Genomic DNA, 25,072 nt, shown 5'->3' on the forward strand with positions numbered 1-25,072 from the left:
TGGTCCTTTTCAAGGACAACAAGGAGAGGGGGTGGCCCTCTCCTGCCGACCAGCAACAAAGAATGCCGACCGGCAATAGACATTGCTGATGGCAACAAAACACCAGCCGGTGGCCCATGGCCATGGCCGGTGATGTCTGGGGATGCCTCACAAGGCATTCCCTGCCCCTCCAAGGCAAAACACAAGTGTTTGGTGCAAAACCAGACACTAAACGGTCGAGTTCGGAGATCCTGAGGCAAGGCGCGTAGCCGAGGCCTCCGGGAACTCCAAACGAACACAAACATGGATGATCACCGGGTGTTCAAACGGTGACGTCCAAGTCTTGAGGACAGTCAAAAATGGGGTGTCTACAGTTTTTCTCTTTGGCGACTAAAGTTTTAGTTGCCAAAAACGTACTTTCACCGACAAAAAAAAATTAGTCGCCGTATATTGACTTTTGGCTACTAAAATATTTAGTCGCCGAATGAAAAATAAAAAAAATTATTTTTTCTCTTTGGTGACTAAAGTTTTAGTCGCCAAAAACTTACTTTCAACAACAAAAAATTATTTAGTTGCCGTATATTGATTTTTGGCTACTAAAATATTTAGTCGCCGAATGAAAAATAAAAAAATTATTTTTTCTCTTTGGCGACTAAAGTTTTAGTCAACAAAAACTTACTTTCAACGACAAAAAATTATTTTAGTCACCAATTATTTTTTATTTTTTATTTTTTATCTTTCAACGACTAAAATTTAGTCGGCAAATGTCTTCAAAATTTTACTGGAAAACATTTGATATTGGCGACTAAATTTTTGCCTAAATCTATTCACACGGTTCTCTCTCTCTTGCTCTCCCTCTGATCAGTACACCAAACCAGACGTACACTTAGTGACGGTCACCACCTCATCGTCACACGTTGCCACCACTGCACGTCGTTACCTCCACTGCTGCACGTTGTTACCTCCACTACTGCAAATCACAGGTTCTTGTCCCTCTCTCTCTGTCGCTCTAGGTCCTCTCCCTCACTGTTGATCTGGATCTCTCTCTCTCTCTCTCTCTCTCTCTCTATCTCTATACTATCCATACCTTGCAATTTCTATGGTGAGTAATTTTTGTTTTGCTCTATTCAATTTGTCTATCATTTTCAATTTTGGGTATGATTTGAGCTAGTTTTTTTGGGTTTTTTTTTAAATTATAATTATTTTTAATCATCGGAGTCTTAGGTGTTTGTTAAGTTCGCATCGATGTCGGACGATGAAAGAGAAGAGAAGGAGTTGGATGTCTCCTCTCCTGAAGTTGTCACCAAATACAAGAACGTTGCTGAGATCGTTAACAGTTATTCTCTCTCTCTCTATATATATATATGTATGTATGTGTGTGTATGTATCCATGATTCTGTGTTTCTATATACGTAGCTTAAAAGTAACGCCTTTTGTTCGAGGACGAAAGAGAAAAAAAAAAAAAATTGGGAATTGAAATGTGGTTTATAGTGGGTATTCATTAAATGTTGTGTTTGATTATGCATGTATGCATTGTTTTTTGATGACCTAGTTCTACAAATTTATGGAACAAATTGAAAATATGCAGAGGCTTTGCAATTAGTACTGTCAGAATGCAAACCAAAGGCTAAGATTGTTGATATTCGTGAGAAAGGCGATTCATTTATCAGAGAGTAAGTTATATATCTCTCTCTATATATATATATATATGTATATATATGACTGTGTATATACATGGGTTTGAGTTACATTTTAAATTTTAGGGTTCTTTTGATTCTAAATAGTTGTAAATATGTGTAATATACAGTCAATCTGGGAATACGTACAAGAATGTCAAGAAGAAGATTGAAAGAGGGGTTGCATTCCCCACTTGTGTTTCTGTGAATAACACTCTTTGTCATTTCTCTCCACTTGCCAGCGATGAGGCAGTGTTGGAAGAAGGTGATATGGTGAAGATTTAAGTTTTATTTGAACACCATCTATCTATATACCATGAGAGGAGCTAATGTTACTGTTTGTGAATAATGATGTACTTTTATGTTTGGATGCAGTGACATGGGGTGTCACATAGATGGTTTCATTGCTGTTGTAGCACACACCCAAGTCCTTCAGAGAGCACCAGTGACTGGTAGTCAAGCTGATGTTATTGCCGCAGCAAATACTGCAGCAGAGGTTTCCTTGAGGCTTCTAAGGCCGGGAAGAAAGGTAAAAATATATTAGGCTTGCATTTTAATTTTGTCTTAACCTAATATGAATCATATGATACCATTTTGAGTTGTAATTGTTGAATGCTTAGAGTTAGTAATGGCTTCTGTTTTTTTCTTTTTGTATCATAGACATTTGCCTTAATTTTTTTGGCCAACAATATCTACAACCTTGCAATAAAAAAAATAGATGATTGATTGTTTTGTGGATGGTTTGGAAAAAAATATATGAAAGCTTTTTATTGTTTGTGTGGTTGTGCCTTGGTGTGACTTGTTATGCCAGCTCATAAATCCTTCTAGCTTCCCCTAAATGAGGAATATTCTGAATAAGCTATGGATTAACATCCAGATGAAGCTTTTGTCATAGTTACTCTGATAGTGGATATTGTTTTTATGCAAGTTAAATAAATTCTTTAATGTCTTATTTTAATTTCTAAAAACATGTTGAATCTTCTTCTCTTTTTTTTTTCCTTTGTAGGGCCACATGATCTGTATTGGGTGTACTTAGCATTCTCCTCTTATGTTGTCACAAGACACAAAATTTATAGAATATTTTGTGATCAGATAAACTATCTATAGAATAGTAACATAACTACGTACACAATCTATGAAGAAGGCAACTTTGCCGAGGTGATTAATCTGTTGTTGATTCCCTATTTTCCCTGTTGCTTATATTGTACTATGCCATACTTGGGATGCTGTGGGTTGATTTATTGCTGATGCTTACAATTCCTGGAGGCAAAATCTTTTTAATCAACAAAAAAAACTTATGTAGAGTTGTTCTAGACCTTCAGGATTTAGCCTGGTCACTTCTGTGGGTATGGCAATTACTCTTCTTTTTCACCAAGTTGCCTTAACTACTACAAAAATAGTTAAAGATCACACTTTGATGAAAAAAATTATCTCACTTTTATTGGAAGTGTGATAAAAAAAATTAGATTGATATTTTAATCACACTTAATTTGATTGAGTGTGATAATATTTATTTTTTTATGTCACTTTTCAATTAAGTGTGATTATATATATATTTTTAATCACACCTTCTAATTAAAGTGTGATTATATATACACTACTACTTTTTAATCACACCTTTTAAATAAGTGTGATTACATATATATATATTTTATAATCACACGTTCTAATTAAAGTGTGATTATTTATATATTTTTTAATCACACATTTTAATTAAAGTGTGATTATATATACACTACAACTTTTTAATCACACTTTTTAAATGAGTGTGATTATATATATATTCTTTAATCACACATTCTAATTAAAGTGTGATTATATATACATTACTACTTTTTAATCACACTTTTTAAATAAGTGTGATTATATATATATATATATATTTAATCACACTCCCTATATAGGTGGGTTTGTATAAAATATTCCAATTTGATTTTTATATAAAATATACCATTCCCAATTTTATTTTTTGACCAAAAAAAAAACCTCAACACCAAAAAAAACAAATTTTAAAAAAAAACTTTCAAAATACATTTAACTCTTTGGCTACTTCTAATCAAAACGAAACTAGAAGCCTAGGGTTCATTACAAGGCACATAAGAGAGAGAGAGACAGGGAGAGGGAGAGAGAAGGAGATGGAGTGTGTTCAATGCTGGTAGAGGCAGAGTGTTTCTTACGGTCGCTGTCTTCGAAGGCCTCTCTTATAGCGATCCCGGTTATCCCTTTAATGTTCTGTTGTATTCCAGACTCGGTTCCGTGAAGTTGGTAGTTGTATCTATCTTGTTGTCGTCCTTTAATTCCGCTTGATTGAGTTTTAGGATGTATTGGGCAGAGTTGTTACAGGTTGGTTAGGCTTCTGTTTCAATTCTTTGTTGCCCAGTTTTTAGGAGGTCCGCTCGAGCGGGTCTTGTTGCGCTCGAGCGGAGTTTGCACGCTCCCAGTATTTTGGTGCTTTACAGAACTTCTGCAAGCATGTTTTTCACGCTCGAGCGGGTAGCACTTTTTGGTGTAAGCTTTGGGAGGGGGAAATCCACGCTCGAGCGGACTGGCTTTCACGCTCGAGCGGATGTACTTTATTCTTGTGTCTCGACGCTCGAGCGAGCCTTCTTGCGCTCGAGCGTACCTAGTTTTTTTGTTCTTGACACTCGAGCATTGTGTTCTCCTCTCGAGCGGGAATGTTGTATATCAGTTGGCAGCTGGGCGTTTTAAATTCACTTTTTACATTCTCTCTCTCTCTCTCTCTCTCTCTCTTACTTTCTAAAAAGACATTTTGAGAGTTCCTCTCTCTAGAAACTCCCTTCTCTCTAGGGTTTGATCTAGTTAGAGTGTTTCCTTTTCCTTCGGCCTTTGTAAAAGTTGGGTTGATCGTCGAGGGCTACACTTTGATCCGAGAATACTGAGTTTTGGAGCACGTTGTGTTTCTTCATCTTCTTCCCTTAAGCTCCGATTTTGAGGTAGGGATTCCTACTCACTCTTATGGTCTTTGACATAGATTTTTGGTTGTTTTGATAAAGTGTTGAAGTTGGGTAAATTTTGGGACTTAGGGTTTCAAAATGTTAAAAGAGAATTTTGTTATTTTGAGTCTAAGATGGGTATTGTGGGTTCAAAATAATGATATCGTTGTTGGTTGTTGATATTTAGACCATTGGGTCAATATTGGGAAATCGGGTGGAAAACCCTAATTTTGGGAAAATTGTGACTTTATGAAATTGAGTTGGAAATGATGAAATTGGTTCATTATATGGTAGAATAGTGGAGTTGGATCTATTAATCGCTCACTTTTGAAAACATTGATATTTTATTTGTTGGAGCTTTTATTATCTGTTTAGAAATAATTGCGTTGGCTACCGGTAGAGGGTAGTTTTGATTGTTATAGACAATGCATGATGATTAGGCAAACTAAAACTAATCAATTGGATATGTCATAGAGTATGACGGTTGATAGAATACATTAACGTTATGTATTGATTGATTGTGTATATGACCTTTGTGTATATACGTTGTGTGTGTGAGAGGAGATAGGGGATGTACTCCACGGTTTAGGGGAAGATAGGGGATGGACCTCTAAACCGAATGTTGTTTGGGAGAAGATAGGGGATGGACTCCACTGATACAGCCATATGCTTGTCAGATAATGTGCTGATGTAGCTTATATGCTTATCTATGGAAGTGTTGATACAGCTCATATGCTTATCTTTGGAAGTGTTGATATAGCTAATATGCATATCTGTTGAAACGTGGATACAGCTTGTATGCTTATCTGTTGAGATGTTGATACAACTAGTATGTTTATCTATTGTAAAATGGGAAACGTTTAATATGAGTCACAGTCTCATATAAGTGGTTGGCCAGGTTCTGAGCCGTTGATGTAAATTGTAAAATTGATAAGAAATGGAAACTGAAATGAAACATGAACATAGTGGTCATGAAATGGAAATGGGTTATGAATTGATTTATGGAAATTGAACATTTATCAATTGCTAATGTCTTAGTTATTGCTCATACTGTGTTTAGCATATTTCTACTGGGCTGTGGCTCACCCGTTATGGGACATTATTTTCAGATACAGGTAGCATGCCACCTCGAAGGACATAGCTTGGGAGGCTAGAGGCAGACAGACTGTTTTGTTATTTGCTTTCTTTAGATGTATTACATGTAAATTCAAGCCTAGGGCTTAATATGTATTGAGTTAGCACTCTCCCTTTTTGTAACCAAGTGTTAACTTGGAAAGCTGTAAGCCCGTAGGGCATTTGCTTTTGTTGTTAACATGTAATACTTTTGTAAAGAACTACTCTGATGAATAGAAGAATATTTATCTTTTATACCAATGCATGTCTAATTTGATGGGTTTTAGTGTTATTATTTGAGGGCGTTACAACTTGGTATCAGAGCGTACCGGGTTCGAACACTTTGGGTACGTGGGAAGTGATTAGTATCACAATGGGTTTGTCTCGCTTGTTAGAGACTTATGTGTAATATTATGTGTTTATTTGATAACATGTTTACGTGACTACTTGGGTATGGGATTTAGTTTCTAGGATATTGATTGGATCCTTGGATTCCTGTGAGTCTTGTTGAAAAAGCACTTGATCAATGCTGTTTCTAACCGGAACTCTAGTAACGCCTCGGGACTATCATTATCCGGAAATGAAATTCGTAAGTGCTTATGTGTTTATGTGCTTACGTGGAGTGAATTACAGTTGTCCATGTATTAGGACGTGAGTGTTATAACTTCGGCACATTTGTGAATGTGCTAATGGTCTTGGTTACCTTTATTAGGATGTCAGGACGAGAACGTGGTAGACGTGGCAGGCGTGGTAGGCAGGAGATGCCTTTACCGGATGATATTCCGGCACAGCAGGAGGGGGTTGGCCAGGCCAATATGGCCGAGCCAGCAGGTCAGGAGGCTATGGGCGCTTTAGCCCGAGGGATAGCCGATGCTTTGAGGGAGTCTGTGGGTATTTTCCGAGCTGGGAATCCGGTTCAGGCTCCAGTTCAGGCCCAGGTTGTTGAGGCAGGGCCTTCCTTCTTGAAGAGGGAATTCTTCTGGTCCAATCCGGACGAGTTTGTTGGGGATCCGAAGGAGCCACTTAAGGCTGACGAGTGGTTGGAACAGATGGAGAAGACGTTTAAGATGCTTGGCATCGAGGACGGGGCTTTAAAGGTGACCTTGGCATCCTTCCAGCTGAAAGGCGATGCGGGTCAGTGGTGGAAATACGAGAAGGGCAGTGTTGGTGGTGCATGGGAGGCGTTTGTGCATGCTTTCTAGGAGAAGTTTTTATCTTCAGCTGCAAGGGAGAAGCTGAGGGAGCAGTTTTGCCAGCTTAAACAGTCGGGCTTGTCAGTGGCCGAATTTGAGGCTACTTTTACTAGTCTGTCCAGGTTTGCACCTGAACTGGTGGCGTCCGAGAAACGCCGTTGTTTAGAGTTTGAGCGGAAGTTGAGGCGTGGACTCAAGTTGAGGGTTGGAGGGTCCTTTATCCGAGAGTACAGACGTTTGGTTGATGCTGCTGCTCATATGGAAATTATGATGCAGGAAGAGGATGAGGGGTAAAGAGGCTCCAAGAGGAGCCAAGATGGTCAGGGTGACGGCAAGAGACAGAGGGGTTCTAACCCTCAGCAGTCTCAGGGTGGTTTGGCTAGATCGACCTTTCCAATGCCGAGTGCGGGCTCTGGGAGAGGCAGTTAGGGAGGCTTGACTTGTTTTGCGTGTGGCCAGCTAGGTCACAAGTCTTCGGTTTGCCCGCAGAAGGGAGGGGGTCAGCGAGCTGCTTCTTCTTCAGCTAGACCTCAGGGCCAGAGTCAGGGTAGGGGCCAGCCTTTGTCTTGCTATCAGTGTGGTCAGCCTAGGCACCTGAAGAGGTATTGCCCACAGTTGAGTGCTACTTCAGGAGCGTCTAGTTCTAGGCATACGCAGAGTTATCAGCCAGCTCAGTCTGTTCAGGCCTCGAGGGCCAATCCGGGAGCTTCGTCATCCCAGTCAATGCAGCAGTCTTTTGCTCCTAGAGGTGAGCAGGTGGATCAGGGGCATACAGGGCGCGTATATGCTGTTACCGCGCAGGACCTAGTACTGGCTCCGTCAGTAGTGAGAGGTACCTTTCTGTTTTGCAACCCGGTTGCTAGTGTATTGATTAATACGGGTGCATCTCATTCTTTTGTGTCTGCTGCATTTGCATCTGTTTTGGAATTGGAGTTGGCACAGTTAGCATCTCCTATCTGTGTAGTATCGCCTGTTGGTGGTGAATTGATCTTGAAACAAGGTGTTAGAGGTTATGATATAGAGGTCGCCGATCATAGGCTTCCTTTTCCTTTTGTTGTCATGCCTATGAAGGGTTTTGATGTTATTTTGGATATGGACTGGCTATCGTCATACCAGGCTGTTATTGATTGCTACCGCCAGAGGGTCACGGTTTGTACCCTGAGCGGGGAGTGTTTCCATTTCTTGGGGGATTGGGTTGGTAGTGTGTTGCCGCCGATGTATGATCCGCGAGGGTGGAATAAGCTTAGTGGTTTACTTGCTAGCTTTATGAGTAGTGAGTGTGATGAGACCCAGATTGTATTGCCAAGGGTGGTTTGTGAGTATTCGGATGTTTTTCTCGAGGATCTCGTTAGTTTGCCACCTCACCGAGAGATAGAGTTCTCTATTGATTTAGTGCCTGGCACAGCGCCGATTTCTATGGCACCTTATCGTTTTGCTCCAACCGGGTTGAGTGAGTTGAAGATTCAGCTCCAGGAGTTGCTAGATAAGGGTTTTGTTCACCCTAGTGTTTCGCCGTGGGGAGCACCGGCCCTCTTTGCTAAAAAGAAAGATGGTGCCTTGAGATTGTGTATCGACTACCGAAAGTTGAATCGGGCTACGGTTAAGAATAAGTACCCTATGCCCCGTATAGATGATTTGTTTGACCAGTTGAAGGGTTCCCGTTGTTTCTCTAAGATAGACTTGAGATCGGGTTACCACCAGTTGAGGGTCAGGGAGAAAGATATTCCTAAGACGGCATTCCGTACGCGGTATGGCCATTATGAGTTTCTGGTGATGCCATTCGGGCTTACCAATGCACCGGCACTCTTTATGGACTTGATGAACCGGATCTTCCGGGAATTCTTAGATCGATTTGTGGTCATTTTCGTGGACGACATTCTTATCTATTCGCCTTCTGAGGAGGAGCACGAGGAACACTTGAGAGTGGTGCTTGAGTTGCTTAGAGCCCATAGGCTGTATGCCAAGTTTGGAAAGTGTGAGTTCTGGCTAGGAGAGGTCAAATTCTTAGGCCATGTGGTATCCGGGGAAGGGGTGTCTGTTGATACATCCAAGGTAGAGGCAGTGCAAGATTGGGCACAGCCTAAGAGTGTGTTTGAGATCCACAGTTTTCTGGGATTAGCTGGGTATTACCATCGGTTTGTGAAAGATTTCTCCAGGCTAGCTTCGCCGTTGACTAGATTGACGCGAAAAGGGGTCAAGTTTGTGTGGAGTGAGACTTGCGAAAAGTCGTTCCAAGAGTTGAAGGTTAGATTGACCACCGCTCCAGTTTTGACTATTCCGGAGAGAGTGTTGGGTTATGCAGTCTATTGTGATGCCTCATGAGAGAGTTTGGGTTGTGTGTTGATGCAAGAGGGGAAAGTGGTAGCTTATGGCTCACGTCAGTTGAAAATACACGAGAAGAATTACCCTACACACGACTTAGAGTTAGCAGCAGTGATCTTCGCCTTGAAGATTTCGAGGCACTACCTTTATGGTGAGAGGTTCAAGGTGTTCTCGGACCACAAAAGTTTGAAGTATCTGTTTACACAGAGAGACTTGAATTTGAGGTAGAGAAGGTAGATGAAGTTCATTGAGGACTATGATTTTGAGTTGCACTATCACCCGAGAAAGGCCAATGTTGTGGCTGATGCCCTTAGTAGGAAATCCATTAGTGATGTAGCTTGTATAGCCATCCGGGAATGGGAGATGTTGGGTGTACTTGGCGAGTTCGATTTGCTTCTGGGCAAATCTGTTAAGGCGGCGGCCTTGTCTTCTGTTGTTGCGCAGCCTACACTTGTGACTCGAGTGTTAGAGGCACAGAGAGGTGACCTTGAGGTAGAGTCCTACCGAGAGAAGATCTCCAATGGGAAAGTTGAGAAGGGTTTGACGGTGTATCCCGACCAGAGTGTGAGATACTGAGACCGTTTGTTTGTGCCGGAGTCTTGCCGAGAGGAAATACTCCGAGAGTTCCATCATTCGCACCTTGCGGTGCATCTGGGAGGCACTAAGATGTATCGGGATTTGGGTCGCCAGTTTTGGTAGCGGGGTATGATGAGAGATGTGGCTGTTTTCGTATCGAAGTGCCTTACTTGCCAGCAAGTGAAGGCCGAGCATCAGAGGCCAGCGGGTTTGTTGCAACCCTTGCCTATTGCCGAGTGGAAGTGGGAGCATGTCACTATAGACTTCGTTGTAGGTCTTCTGAGGACTCAGCGGGGTAGTGATGCCATTTGGGTGGTTGTAGACCGGTTGACTAAGTCGGCGCACTTCATTCCTATGCACGTGAGAGATTCGGTAGATCATCTTGCCGACTTGTATATTCGGGACATAGTGAGATTTCACGGGGTCCCAGTGACGATCGTCTCAGATAGAGATCCTCGTTTTACTGCTAGGTTGTGGCAGAGTTTGCAGAGTGCCTTAGGCACTAAGTTGACCTTTAGTACGGCTTATCATCCTCAGACTGACGGGCAGTCCGAGCGTACTATTCAGATCCTTGAGGATATGCTTCGGGTTTGTGTCCTTGACTTTAGTGGGACGTGAGAGAGGCACTTGACATTAGTGGAGTTTGCCTACAACAACAGTTTTCAGTCTAGCATCGGTATGGCACCATTTGAGGCCTTGTATGGCCGACCGTGTAGGTCTCCAGTGTGTTGGGCCGAGGTGGGTGATGCACCTTTGTTGGGTGTGGAATTGGTTAGGGAGACGACGAAGAAAGTTAAGCTTATCCGTAGGAGGCTTGTTACAGCCCAGAGTCGCCAAAAGAGTTATGCCGACTGTAGGAGGAGGCCTTTGGCGTTTGAGGTAGGTGATCATGTCTTCTTGAAAATATCACCTAGGCGAGGTTTGGGAAGAGTGGGAAGTTATCCCCTTGGTTTATCTGTCCCTTTGAGATCCTTGAGAGGATTAGGGAGGTCGCTTATCGTTTAGCTTTACCACCGCAGTTGTCCAGAGTGCATGACGTGTTTCATATGAGTATGCTTCGGAAGTATGAGCCGGATCCGTCCTATGTGTTAGATTGGACCGACTTAGAGGTTGATGAGGATGCCTCGTATGAGGAGAGACCAGTTCGGGTCTTGGATAGGCGGGATGAAGTCCTGCGTGGCAAGACCATTCCTTTGGTAAAGGTTTTGTGGAAACATCATGGAGTGGAGGAAGCCACTTGGGAACGTGAGTTGGAAGTCCGCGAGAGATACCCGGACTTGTTTGTTGATGTGTAACCATGTATTGGTAATTTTGTAATATCGGTGAACTTTAAGAACATTATACGTGTCTTAAGTTGTAAAACATTGTGAATGTTTTGGTTAATGGAAATTTGTTATAACATTGCATATGTTCAATGTATTGTGGAAATGCAGGCATGACGTTAATGTTGCATGTATTATGGAATTATGGAAAATGAGTTGAAATTGGTAAATTTCAAAGGAATGCATGTTGATAATGAAGATTGTTATGTGTAATGTGATTTGCCTCTTGAAAAGAGATGAGATGACCGGTAATGGGTCGGATTGTTTAATATTATGTTGTAATATTGTTAAGAATGGAGAAAACCTGTTTTTGAAAAAAAAAAAAACTTGTGTTTAATTTCGGGGACGAAATTCTTTAAAGGGGGAAGGTTATAGCGATCCCGGTTATCCCTTTACTGTTCTGTTGTATTCCGGACTTGGTTCCATGAAGTTGGTAGTTGTATCAATCTTGTTGTCGTCCTTTAATTCCGCTTGATTGAGTTTTAGGATGTATTGGGCAGAGTTGTTACAGGTTGGTTAGGCTTCGGTTTCAATTCTTTGTTGCCCAGTTTTTAGGAGGTCCGCTCGAGCGAGTCTTGTTGCGCTCGAGTGGAGTTTGCACGCTCCCAGTATTTGGTGCTCTGCAGAACTTCTGCAAGCATGTTTTTCACGCTCGAGCGGGTTTCTTTACGCTCGAACGGTGGCACTCGAGCGGGTACTCTGGCGCTCAAGCGGGTAGTACTTTTTGGTGTAAGCTCTGGAAGGGGGAAATCCACGCTCGAGCGGACTGGCTTTCGCGCTCGAGCGGATGTACTTTATTCTTGTGTCTTGGCGCTCGAGCGAGCCTTCTTGCGCTCTAGCGTACCTAGTTTTTTTGTTCTTGACGCTCGAGCATTGTGTTCTCCGCTCGAGCGGGAATGTCGTTTATCAGTTGGCAACTGGGCGTTTTAAATTCACTTTTTACATTCTCTCTCTCTCTCTCTCTCTCTCTTACTTTCTAAAAGGACATTTTGAGAGTTCCTCTCTCTAGAAACTCCCTTCTCTCTAGGGTTTGATCTAGTTAGAGTGTTTCCTTTCCCTTCGGCCTTTGTAAAAGTTGGGTTGATCGTCGAGGGCTACACTTTGATCCGAGAATATTGAGTTTTGGAGCACGTTGAGTTTCTTCATCTTCTTCCCTTGAGCTCCGATTTTGAGATAGGGATTCCTACTCACTCTTATGGTCTTTGACATAGATTTTTGGTTGTTTTGATAAAGTGTTGAAGTTGGATAAATTTTGGGACTTAGGGTTTCAAAATGTTAAAAGAGGATTTTGTTATTTTGAGTCTAAGATGGGTATTGTGGGTTCAAAATAATGATATCGTTGTTGGTTGTTGATATTTAGACCATTGGGTCAATATTGGGAAATCGGGTGGAAAACCCTAATTTTGGGAAAATTGTGACTTTATGAAATTGAGTTGGAAATGATGAAATTGGTTCATTATATGGTAGAATAGTGGAGTTGGATCTATTAATCGCTCACTTTTGAAAACATTGATATTTTATTTGTTGGAGCTTTTATTATCTGTTTAGAAATAATTGCTTGGGCTACCGGTGGAGGGTAGTTTTGATTGTTGTAGACAATGCATGATGATTAGGCAAACTAAAACTAATCAATTGGATATGTCATAGAGTATGACGGTTGATAGAATACATTAACGTTATGTATTGATTGATTGTGTATATGACCTTTGTGTATATATGTTGTGTGTGTGGGAGGAGATAGGGGATGTACTCCACGGTTTAGGGGAAGATAGGGGATGGACCTCTAAACCGGATGTTGTTTGGGAGAAGATAGGGGATGGACTCCACTGATACAGCTCATATGCTTGTCAAATAATGTGTTGATGTAGCTTATATGCTTATCTATGGAAGTGTTGATACAGCTCATATGCTTATCTTTGGAAGTGTTGATATAGCTAATATGCATATCTGTTGAAACGTGGATACAGCTTGTATGCTTATCTGTTGAGATGTTAATACAACTAGTATGTTTATCTATTGTAAAATGGGAAACGTTTAATATGAGTCACTGTCTCATATAAGTGGTTGGCCAGGTTCTGAGCCGTTGATGTAAATTGTGAAATTGATAAGAAATGGAAACTGAAATGAAACATGAACATAGTGGTCATGAAATGGAAATGGGTTATGAATTGATTTATGGAAATTGAACATTTATCAATTGCTAATGTCTTAGTTATTGCTCATACTGTGTTTAGCATATTTCTACTGGGCTGTGGCTCACCCGTTATGGGACATTATTTTCAGATACAGGTAGCACGCCACCTCGAAGGACATAGCTTGGAAGGCTAGAGGCAGTCAGACTGTTTTGTTATTTGCTTTCTTTAGATGTATTACATGTAAATTCAAGCCTAGGGCTTAATATGTATTGAGTTAGTACTCTCCCTTTTTGTAACCAAGTGTTAACTTGGAAAGCTGTAAGCCCGTAGGGCATTTGCTTTTGTTGTTAACATGTAACAATTTTGTAAAGAACTACTCTGATGAATAGAAGAATATTTATCTTTTATACCAATGCGTGTCTAATTTGATGGGTTTTAGTGTTATTATTTTGAGGGCGTTACATCTCTTTCATCACCCCAAACCAACATCGCCTCGAAAAGCCCTCCGCCTGCGATGTCGGTATCGTCGCCGGCAAGAAACCCTCTGAGCCCCTTCTACGGATTTGATTTTCTTTGTGAGTTTCTAACTTATTCAGTTTCTATTTGATTAATTCATTTTCTCCTCTCTCTCAGGTATGCCTTTTTATTTATTTATTTATTTTATTTTTTAATTCAAATGTTCATATTCAAGTGTTCTACAAAAAATTGATGGATTATACTTCTGTGTATAAGTTGTATAAATGCCAATTCATGTGGAAGTATTGGTTACTATTTCTGATTTTGGGGAATGTTTTAAGTATTGGGTTTAATGACTAAGACAGATATTATTATTATTATTATTTAATATCTATATGATTATATCTATTTATTTGATCACTTAAAGGTTTGCAATTTTCTGAGGAGTCATAAGCTGCAACTGTTCTACAGATTTTTCCATTTCGGTTTCATGATCTTCACATTGATTGATTGCTATAATCAGGTTGAGACTTTCTTCCATGAGTTTGGCCATGCATTGCAGAACATGCTAACCAAACAAGATGAAGGTCTTGTTTCTGGTTCTCAAGGGATAGAAAACAATGTTGTTGAATTAACTTATTAGTTCATGGAAAATTGGTGTTGCCAAAGGTAACATTTTATAACCATAAATATCTCAATTCTATATGATATACCTACTTTTCTCGTCAGATTCTACATTTTTATTCATGGCTCAAGCAATTTGAAATTGTTATGTAGCCATATATTATAAGTTATTCTTGTGTTGGTGGAATACGACTGCCTTTTGGGGGTTTCTCACAGCATTGCCTTTGAGTCCTTATAAGCATTCAAAACATTTAAGTCTGAATATGAATTATTGCATACTTATTAAATATTTATGCAAGCACCAACATTTTGTTTATGTCGTTTTCAAAAGAAATGATTCCATAACTTGGTGTTTTGCTTTTAATGACTAAAGGATAATTTTGTTTGTAAAATGATTTTAGCATCTCTTCTTTTGCTTTTCTCATTTCATATTTGCAAAATAGTTCATCCCTAAGGAAGTTTAATTAATGACATATCAGTTAACCACTAATTGTTAGTTCCCGGATTCTTCATGTGTGGGTGTGCCACTCCCACTTAGAAAACCATATTTTTATTTTAGTATGTGAATAAAACAAAAGTTTACATATCTAAATGCATAGATAGTCCGAACTTCGATTTTTCATAGACATGATGCTTCAGTGTTCTTGAACCTGAGCCTGTTCTTGCTTCGAAATTTGAGAACTGAAGTCAATATTTGGGTGCAATTGGAGGCCGTTCACAATGGGATGACATAGATGTGCATATTATCAAAAATGCTTAAAAATAGATTAGCAGATTGAGATGGAATTCTCCAAATACTATTGTTGATGAGATACGTAATGAGCAGAAAATTTAACATTGATTACTATATCTGAAAGATACAAATTTGACGATATTAAATTTTCAATAAATTTTAGAGGATTTGGATATAACACATGATTTGTAGCTAAAAGATGGAAAGAATATTGCTTCAATCACCACCGCAGAGCAAGAATTCTTAGATAGATCCACGAAAATAGCATTAAATGAAACAAATTCATTTCATACGAAAGCTTCAAATGAATTCAAAAGGGCAGCCTTTCTACTCACGGTCAATAGTTTATTACATTGCTTTTGTTTAGTACTTGGGACATAGACATTTATAAAGAGTGACAGCCACACAACTAGGAGAGACCATAGAGTTCAATACTATACCTTGGAAAGAAAATTAAGGTATTGGAAGACAACAAGTACTATGTAGCAAGAAAATACTGGAGCAAATCACTTCATTTGCCATTTAAAAGTATGTTCCTTCTGCTGAAATCAGGGCACATAAATCTTGCAGATTGTGAATCATTCAGTTAACTGATAATTGTCATACGCTGCAACTCTTGGTTTGACATTTGCATTATGCTTGAGTCTTGACTGTAAAGTGATTGATAGTTCTTTGATCCATGAACCACTTCATGATATTGTGGGTTGTAGAAAAGAAGCAGATGGAATCAGAATTGATGTGGCTCTTCAGTGGTGAGCAATTATTTTTTTCTTTCTTCTTGTTGCATTTTTTTTTCATGAATCTCTTGACAATTTCTTTTTTCAAATTTATTTATTTTGGTCAGTCCACAAGAAAATACAGAGACCACTTTAATAGATTCAGTCCACGTGTCACTCATTCACTATCTTGTTACATGCTTCTTGATGCATTAGCATGAGCTTGGATTTCTTACAAGGTGGGAGAGAGCAGTATATAGTTTTCTCAAATGCCAAAAGCATTTGATTTCTTGCTTCAAACTTTAGTATAATAAACCAGTATTATGTGCAAAAATGCCAATTGTGTAGCCTAGAACTAATTCAGTTCTCTTTTCAATCTTTATTGTAGGTGCTCTGATGCATATTCAGACACAATGCTAGGATACGCTAATAGCATTCGTACAATTGATGGCGGTACTCACATAGATGGTATGAAGGCATCATTAACAAGAGCTCTCAATAACCTCAGGAAGAAATCAAAAATTTTCCAGGTGTGCTGGTTCTAGCCTATTATTTTGGTTTTTTGTTGTTGTCAATGAATATCTTTGGTTATGGCCTATTTGTTTTGAATATTAAAATCTTGTTTTATCCAATCTAGGAGAATGTTATTAGTTTAAGTGGTGAGCACGTCAGGGAGGGATTAACATGCGTTATCTCTGTCAAAGTTGTAAATCCAAAGTTTGAAGGTCAAACAAAGGTATTACTGATGTCGTCTTTACTGGTTTTCAAATATGTCAAAACCTTTACTGTTTTTTATTAATATAATTACTTTTGCTGGCATTTTGAGTTATTTGGATAAATATGGTGTTGTTCACGAATAAATTTTTGTCCGAGTTTTTTGGAACAGAACTTGAAATATGAAAGTATGATGGGCTCTATATTTGTCAATGAGTATATAGTTCTGGACATTGCTTTTACCAAACCCACATTTGTTTTCTTTGCTAAGTTCTTTGCTAATAAACAATTTTTTTAGTTGGTAAGGAATATATAATCACTTCAAGAACATAACAAATTTCATAAAATGTGTAAATTTTACTACATACAAAAGCATTTATACAATGGAAGATAGTAAACTCAAGTACATCCTAGGAAAACTCACTACCTTCACAAAATATCACTCTTACATTCAAGAGTTTGAGATTGCTTCACACTAGATCAGTCTTGTACATCACTCTTGTATTGCATGATACCCAATACAATGAATATAAGGATGAACCCAAATCCAAATATGAATTGTGGAAAAAAAAAAAAACTATTAAATTGATCACAGGAATACCAATTATAGTATGGATAACATTTGAAAATGAGTAATTTGGATTGATCGAACTTTTGATTGATCTCAACCACATATTAACTTAACTTTAGTGGTTGGTAAATGGTGAAATTTGAGTGGGCAAAATAAATGAAGAGGATTTTACTGTTAGAGAAAAAGAAAGACTTTGATTGGCTTAGTGCATGTACTGTGTGTAATATTCTGCAAGTGGTATTAATAAAATTAAACAAATCAGAACATTCAAATGCAACGCCCTTTTTGGTTTAATCCACTAGACAATGTGTGTTTAATTAGTGTTCACTGTTACTGGGGTTTGAAGTTTCATGACTAATATGCAAGATTTATTAACCAAAGAAAATGATTCACAAATAAAAAAATTATACAAAATTTTATATTAGAATAATATGGTAATGACAATCTTAAAAGTACTTTGAAAATGGTAAAAAAGTTAATTTTTTTATTTATTTTAATTCAAAATGTTTCAAAAAAATTGGTGGAAATTGCTCTGTGCTTTTCAAAAAAAAATTATATCTTTTGCTACTGTATGGGCACTTGATAGCTAAAATTTTATTCAAATAATAAATGTAAAAATAAGCATATAGAAGTGACATAATTGTTCATTATTTTTTAATATTTTTGTATGCGAAAACAAGAATATAGAATTTATTAGTAAGATTCAAATACTAATCTAGACAATGAAATTGACAAGCTTTAACCAACTTACTTAGATTAATTTTTGTCTACTATTATAAAATACTTGCCATTTTTTTGTTATATAAAATTCCTAGAATCGTAAAGCCGAACAAAGTGACTTGCAAATCTCATATTTTTGCAATTGCTTTCAACCTTTTTTTCCCCCTAATTTATTTATAATTTCCCATAACTATTCCAGGCTTTCCCTCCTTTAAACTTGTTCTCTTTTGTGCTCTTTTCTTCTTCTTTTCTCTTTTATCATTTCATCTCTTTCTTCTCTTTCTATCTACTCTTTATTTATATTTTTTCTTATCTGAAAATAGATACACCAGCACATAATTGTTAAAATCTTGGTAGAATTACTCAACACTCAAATACTGGAACTGTGGGGGATTGTTCATTTATTTAGTCTTTTAGAGTTGACCCATCTTGACTTGTTATATTAATTGTTTTTCTTCCTCTACCTTGATTTGAGATTTAATTTTTGTTGGGATTTAGTTTAGTTTACTCTCTCTGTTGATGTGTTGCTATAAAAAAATTTTGACAAAAATTTTTCAAGGCTATGATTTACTAATATGTGTTTATATATACTGTTCAATCATGCTCCATATGTATATGTCATATTTATATAAGGTAATACAAACATTTTATACTAGTAATAATCAAATTCGTTATTTATTTCTATTGATGCAGGGGATGAAGAGTCATTGTGATGAGAAAATGTTCGATTTTGTCTTTTGTAAGATAAGAACAGTCTCTACAAAAATAGTAAGTTTTTTCATATGCTTCTAGCAGTTTCTGAATTAATTTGTTTTTTTATTTTTCAGGTCAGAAATTTCTTGGAGAGATGCAAAATATGGCCAAAGAATTCAAGAAGTCAGTTTTTTCAAGTTTTTTTTTTTTTAATATATGTAATCACAGTTAAATTTTTTTATTAATTTATTTGTATATACTTTTGAACATTTAACTTTCATTTATGAAATATATGACGTTATTCCATTCAATATATGGTTGTGGTTCAAAATATAGTGTATAGTGTGTATTATATTCTTCAAATACGCGTACAAAAATAATATTGATTATTCTTCAAATATGTCGAATTCTTTTTTTTTTATCATAGGTTTTATTAGTTATTAATCACACTTAAAAGATGTGATCTAAATGTTATTAATCACACTATCTAAATGTTTTTAATCACACTTAAAAGGTGTGATCTAAATTTTATTAATCACACTTAAAAGGTGTGATCTAAATATTTTTAATCACACTTAAAAGATGTGATCTAAATATTATTAATCACACTGAAAAGATGTGATGAAAGTATTTTTTAATGACATTTAAAAAGTGTGATTAAAAATGACCCCTTTTAATCACACTCCCAAAGATCACACTTTGATAAAACTTAAAAGGTGTGATTAAAAAACATATATCACACAAAAAAAAGTGTGATCTTTATCTGTATTTGTAATAGTGCTTATTTGGTTATATTGGGTCACATACTAACTGTATTGGATATGCTTTTGAATTTTGCAAATGCTGAAATTGAATTGTATACTTCACCTGAGTTATGATTTATATTCATGAAGAAGATAGCCAAAGGCTATTGGTTTATCGTTGAATCTCTTTCTTTATGGCAGAATAAAGATGTAACATAAGCAATTCAGAAGGTTGCTGCTGCCTATGACTGCAAAATCGTTGAAGGTGTCCTTAGTCACCAGCTGAAGCAGTTTGTGATTGATGGAAACAAGGTTGTATTGAGTGTCTCGAGTCTTGAGACTAGAGTTGATGATGCAGAGTTTGAGGAGAATGAAGTTTATGCAATTGATATAGTCACAAGCACAGGTGAAGGTGTAGTGACCCTCATTACTCACCTTAGCCTCGGGCATGTGCAATTGTATAATCTTGTTTTGCTAAGTTGCAGTAGTGAATTTTCTTGACTTATCCTAACTAGAATGAGATTTTGTCTTGGTTTGTGCTTATGTGAAAAATTTCTTGTCGAGCCTTGTTCTTTTCTGGTGAGTCTAGCCGAGGTCACCTTAAAGCCATAACCACCTTAAAACCACTTTGGTTGACCTCTACCTTCGTCCTGGCATATTGGCCGAGATGTCATCTCCTAGGCCGATGTGTATCATCAAGGCCGAGAGGTGTACCATCTGGGTCGAGATGTTAACCTTGAACCCAAGTGATCTTGTTCCGGATTGGTGCGACCTAGACCGAGGTGTGACACATCTAGGCCGAGGTGTGGCATAGCTAGGCCAAGTGTCATCCGTCCTAGCCGGGATCATTGATACCTCACCTACCGGAGCCGATGTTTTCACCCGATGTCAGTGCCTTGTCAGAATGCCATGCCACTTTACTTGTTAAACACCCTTTCGCCATACTCTGTCTGGCCTGTCAGCCACCTTTTCGGGGAGAACCAACCAGCCGTTGCCACGTGTCCGAGCTGAGTGTTAAATCAGCCGGCAGTGAGTAGAACCTATCATTTTGTATCATATCTTTGCCTTGAGAGAGAGAAGCTCTAGAAGGAGTTTTAGAGTGAAGAAGTGGATCTTCGAGCTTGATTCTTAGAGATCTAACCGTTAGATTCGTGTATTAAGGTTAGATTCTTGACCTACTCTTGTAGTCCTTGTTAATCATCTAGCTGCATTGCATGATCGAGCACAACTATAAGCCATGCATTGATTGAAAGTTTGGTTTTTGAAAGAGAAAGTAGTATTCATGTGTTCTTGAATAAAAGTCTTGTTTGATCCGAAAGTTTGCATTAAGATTCATGCTTTTGTGTTTGTTTCCATAAGATCTTCGAGTATGGGTACCCAGGTCCATGTTTTTGAATTCGTAGCATGAAATCTCAGATTTTGTAATAGCAAATTATGATCTTGCATTCATCCTCCTTATGTTCATGTTCTTCATGTTCGACATGTTCTTCAAGAGAGGGAAACCCAGATTTTCCCGACCTCATTTCCTTGAATGTGGCCATTGAGGCAACACCTCGGCAAGGAGGTGTGGGACCTCAGCCTAGACCTGGTAGTCGCCCAGCATGTTTTCCCGAGATGAGAAACTGTGTTTTGTTTCGATTTGACGTAGCCTTTGAAGAATACCGAGGTCATTTGCATGCATGCTAGACTTGTTTTGAGAAGTGCATTCAACAGACCTTGCCATGTGTTTGTAGGACTTGGACTTGCCTTGACCCCAACGTCTGAAGAGCCATGTGAGTGGTATTTCTAATAAAGCTATGTTATAACGTTTCGTTAAAGCTTCGCTTTGCTTGTTTTGAAAAGTATTTTTGTGAAGCATGAATGATGATCCCTATTTTGTATATCAAGTATTAGCTTTGTTTTGAATGACAATCTTGAAAGTCCGTACGTGCTAGGGGACTATAAGCATTTGTAGCACAATCTTGAAAGTCCGTACGTGCTAGGGGACTATAAGCATTTGTAGCACAATCTTGAAAGTCCGTACGTGCTAGGGGACTATAAGCATTTGTAGCATAATCTTGGAAGTCCGTACGTGCTAGGGGACTATAAGCATTTGTAGCACAACCTTTGTGTATGTTATCCCTTGGAACTTGAAAGCCTTGAAAAACTTTAATTGTCGAGACTTGAAAGATTTGTTAGATAAACTTGATTTGCTCTTGGGTTTTGTACAAGATGTGTTATGCTTTGATTTGATAGGAATTTCAGATATCATCCATGTAAACCCCTTTATTATCTGTACCATTCACTGAGCATCCAAGGTCACCCCTCTATATATATATGTAGGTGACGAGCAGGACGGCGGTGACGCCTAGATGTACTTGCCACTTGTTTTGGACTTTGCACTTTTGCCGCATCTTGAAGATCATGCTTCTTAGTTGTATTTCATTGTATTTTGTATTTGATGGCTGAGAAGCCTTTTGGTCAAGATGTATTTTGTACTTCATTGTTGTATTAAAGCTATGTAAAGATGTATGCCATTCCATTTAAACTTATGCACTGCTCTCATGGACTACTTAACTTGAAATTTATTGCTTCCGTATTTGTAAGCCCCATATGTATACTCTGATTGTGTGCGAATCTTACAAGTTGGCCTTCTGTGATTCACGAATTACTGGCCATCATGGCACCATTCTACTAGGGGCGGAATGGGGTCGTTATAGAAGGCAAGGTAATTATTCTTGCCATGTAGACCTACCTCGATATTATCTGTTCTTGTTTTATTTCTGCTCATATTTTTGGTGTCAAATTTGCAGCCTAAGCTATTAGACGAGAAACATACAACTATTTACAAAAGAGCTAGTCACAAGAACTATCATTTGAAGATGAAAACGTCAAGGTTCATATTCAGTGAGATAAGCCAGAAATTTCCTATCATGCCATTTACAGCTAGGTTTGTTACATTTTACTTGTTTGGCCATTGGTCCTTTCTCCGTTGGCCTAATTGTATTGGCAAAATATATAAAATGACAGGGCTTTGGAAGAGAAGCGTGCTCGGTTGGGATTGGTAGAATGTGTCAATCATGATCTGTTGCAACCATATCATGTTCTTTATGAGAAGCCTGGTAAGAAATTCTAAATCCTGCAAGGATTCAAACACTGCTATATGTTAGTTGGCTTAACCAACAACTTGTCAACCTAGAACTAAACATAAGCTAAGAGATGGGACAATGGTGGGGGCTGTGCATTGCATTTGCAATTTTCAATCATTGGCAAAGTTGTATAAAAATGTATAAGTGAGTGTATAAAATTAAATTTATATAATGATTTAACAAGAAGAAAAAAATTAAATACACAAGATTCTAGTTGGATAGCATAGAGAAACAACTTGGCCTTAACCACTCATACACAATAATTAAATTTTAGTAGTGAGACAGTAGAGTACCAAAACAACAATATGAATTTATTATCCATACAAGCCTTAATTGGAAGAAAAGAGAGGGAAAAAAAATTTACAAGCATGAAATCAAAAAGGTATTGTTATTCTAGTTTTGTATTTTGTTTAGGGTACAATAAAAGGTCATAATGAATTATAGTCTTAAAGAGTCCAATATACAAGAGGCATGAGTAGTATGATAGTTCTAATTTCAGCTTAACTCCTGCTATGTTCTCTGTTCATGTAATCATGTTAATGGAGCTCTGACTACTATTTGAAATTACTAACCTATCTACCCAAAAATGGAAGGATATTGAGATGGTTATTTGACCCATTGCTGGACAGCAGAACAAGAGGGGACTAGAGAGAAATGAAGTACATGTCCAGCATAAAAAGGGCTCTAACCAGTCTTACTTTTAGCTGCTGTTGCTGCAACAACAAATAGTTCATATGGTACTTATTTGGGAGTTAGTGCCAAAAACTCCTTTAACTTAACCCAAAAAAGGCGTTAAGGAGGCGAAAATGCAAAACAGCCCCCAAACCACCGTACGGATGTCCCAACCAGCTTCCTTATGACAAATAGGACATGTGACAGTAGACAGAATGTAATTAGCACGTGTACGTTGAGAGTTCGAGCTGAAAACACTTTAAACTTAACCGAAAAATGGCATTAAGGGGGAAAAAATTCTAAACAGCCCCTGAACCACCGTGTGACTCTCAGGGACAGCTTCCCCATGACAAATAGGACTTGTGACAACTGACGGAATATAATTCGGACCCGTAGGTAGAGAGTTAGAGCTGAATATGCCCTAAACTTAGTCGAAAAATGGCGTTTCGGGGGTGAAAATTCTAAACAGCCCCCGAACGACCGTGTGACTGTCACAGATAGCTTCCCCATTACAAATAGGACTTGTGAGAATAGACGGAACGTAATTTAGACCCATAGGTAGAGAGTTAGAGCTGAATACGCCCTAAACTTAGTCAAAAAAAGGGCATTTCGGGGGCAAAAATTCAAAACAGCCCCCGAACGACCGTGTGGCTCACACGGATAGCTTCATCATGACAAATAAGACTTGTGAGAATTGACGAAACGTAATTCAGACCCGTAGGTTGGGAGTTAGAGCCGAATACGCCCTAAACTTAGTCGAAAAAAAGCGTTTCGGGGACAAAAATTCAAAACAGGCCCCGAACGACTGTGTGGCTCGCACTGATGGAGAATGCATATGTTTCATTTTATCTCATTTCCCCTTTTCCTAAACTCTGATCTCCTCATGTTGCTTATTGTTTGATTTCTTTGCAGAACATGCATATGCTTCATTTTATCTCACTGCTTTGAAGTTCAAAAATGTCAGCTTCTCTTTTATAGTTTTCAGTTGGATTGCTGCCACATGTTGAGTAAGCTTGCTCTACTCTTATTTCTTAACTTCTTTTATTTGTGGTTTTCTCAATATCATTCCAGGCATGTACAAGCAAAAGTTCATTTTTTGTGTGCAAGTGAAGGAGAGGTTGCATAGTTCAGATGATTACCCGGCATTCTTGAAGTGTCTTCATATTTACAGCACAGAGATAATCACAAAAAAATATTTACAAAGTTTGGTATGTGAGATCCTTGCTATCTATCCTGGTGGCAATTTTATTCTTTTGCATCTATAGAACTACTAACTGTTATCATGGTTTTTCAGCACTTAATGTTAGACTCATTTTTTAAACATAATGATATGACACTTTATTAAAATATCTAAATTAATTTTCTCTTATTTATTCTCAAATCATCAATCAATCATCTTACTTACACACCACTGGACATAAAAAGTAGATCTAAAAAGTAGATTTATATATCCTTTTTCTTAGACATTCTTGAAACATCAAATGTCTTTTAGTAAAAATTTTAGTGAATGTAGTATTGCTCTCATATTTTTGTCATGTAAATATGCTAATTCTTGATTAACCTCTCAACCAACACTACAATAAATTAAGGTTTTAGAGGAGGGAAAAATGCAAAATAGGCACCGAACCACCGCATGGATGTCACAATCAGTTTCCTTACGTCAAATAGGACTTGTGATAACAGACGGAATGTCATTAGCACTTGTAGGTTGAGAGTTAGAGCTAAAAACGACTTAAACTTAACCGAAAAAGGGCGTTAAGGGGGCGAAAATGCAAAACAGCCCTCGAATCACCGAACGGACGTCACAACCAATTTTCTCACTTCAAATAGGGCCTGTGACAACAGACGAAATGTCATTAGCACGTGTAGGTTGAGAGTTAGAGTTGGAAACAGCTTAAACATAACTGAAAAAGGGCGTTAAGGGGGCGAAAATGCAAAACGCCCCCGAACCACCGTACGAACATCATAACCAGTTTCCTCATGTCAAATAGGACCTGTGACAAGAGACGAAATGTCATTAGCACGTGTAGGT

At 38.2% G+C, this 25,072-nt stretch overlaps 1 pseudogene across 1 annotated transcript; it reads left to right on the plus strand.

Moving 5' to 3' along the window:
• Window positions 1-1,037: 1,037 nt before the first annotated feature.
• LOC114267246 (ERBB-3 BINDING PROTEIN 1-like) lies at window positions 1,038-24,047 on the plus strand (annotated as a pseudogene). Its single transcript, XR_014339188.1, has 8 exons — window positions 1,038-1,315; window positions 1,568-1,652; window positions 1,787-1,936; window positions 2,031-2,184; window positions 19,442-19,657; window positions 22,033-22,169; window positions 22,250-22,341; window positions 23,953-24,047. The product of XR_014339188.1 is annotated as an ERBB-3 BINDING PROTEIN 1-like (transcript).
• Window positions 24,048-25,072: the final 1,025 nt, after the last annotated feature.

The sequence above is a fragment of the Camellia sinensis genome, chromosome 8, assembly GCF_055761805.1.
Source record: "Camellia sinensis isolate YWXY chromosome 8, ASM5576180v1, whole genome shotgun sequence".
Classification (NCBI taxonomy): Eukaryota; Viridiplantae; Streptophyta; class Magnoliopsida; order Ericales; family Theaceae; genus Camellia; species Camellia sinensis.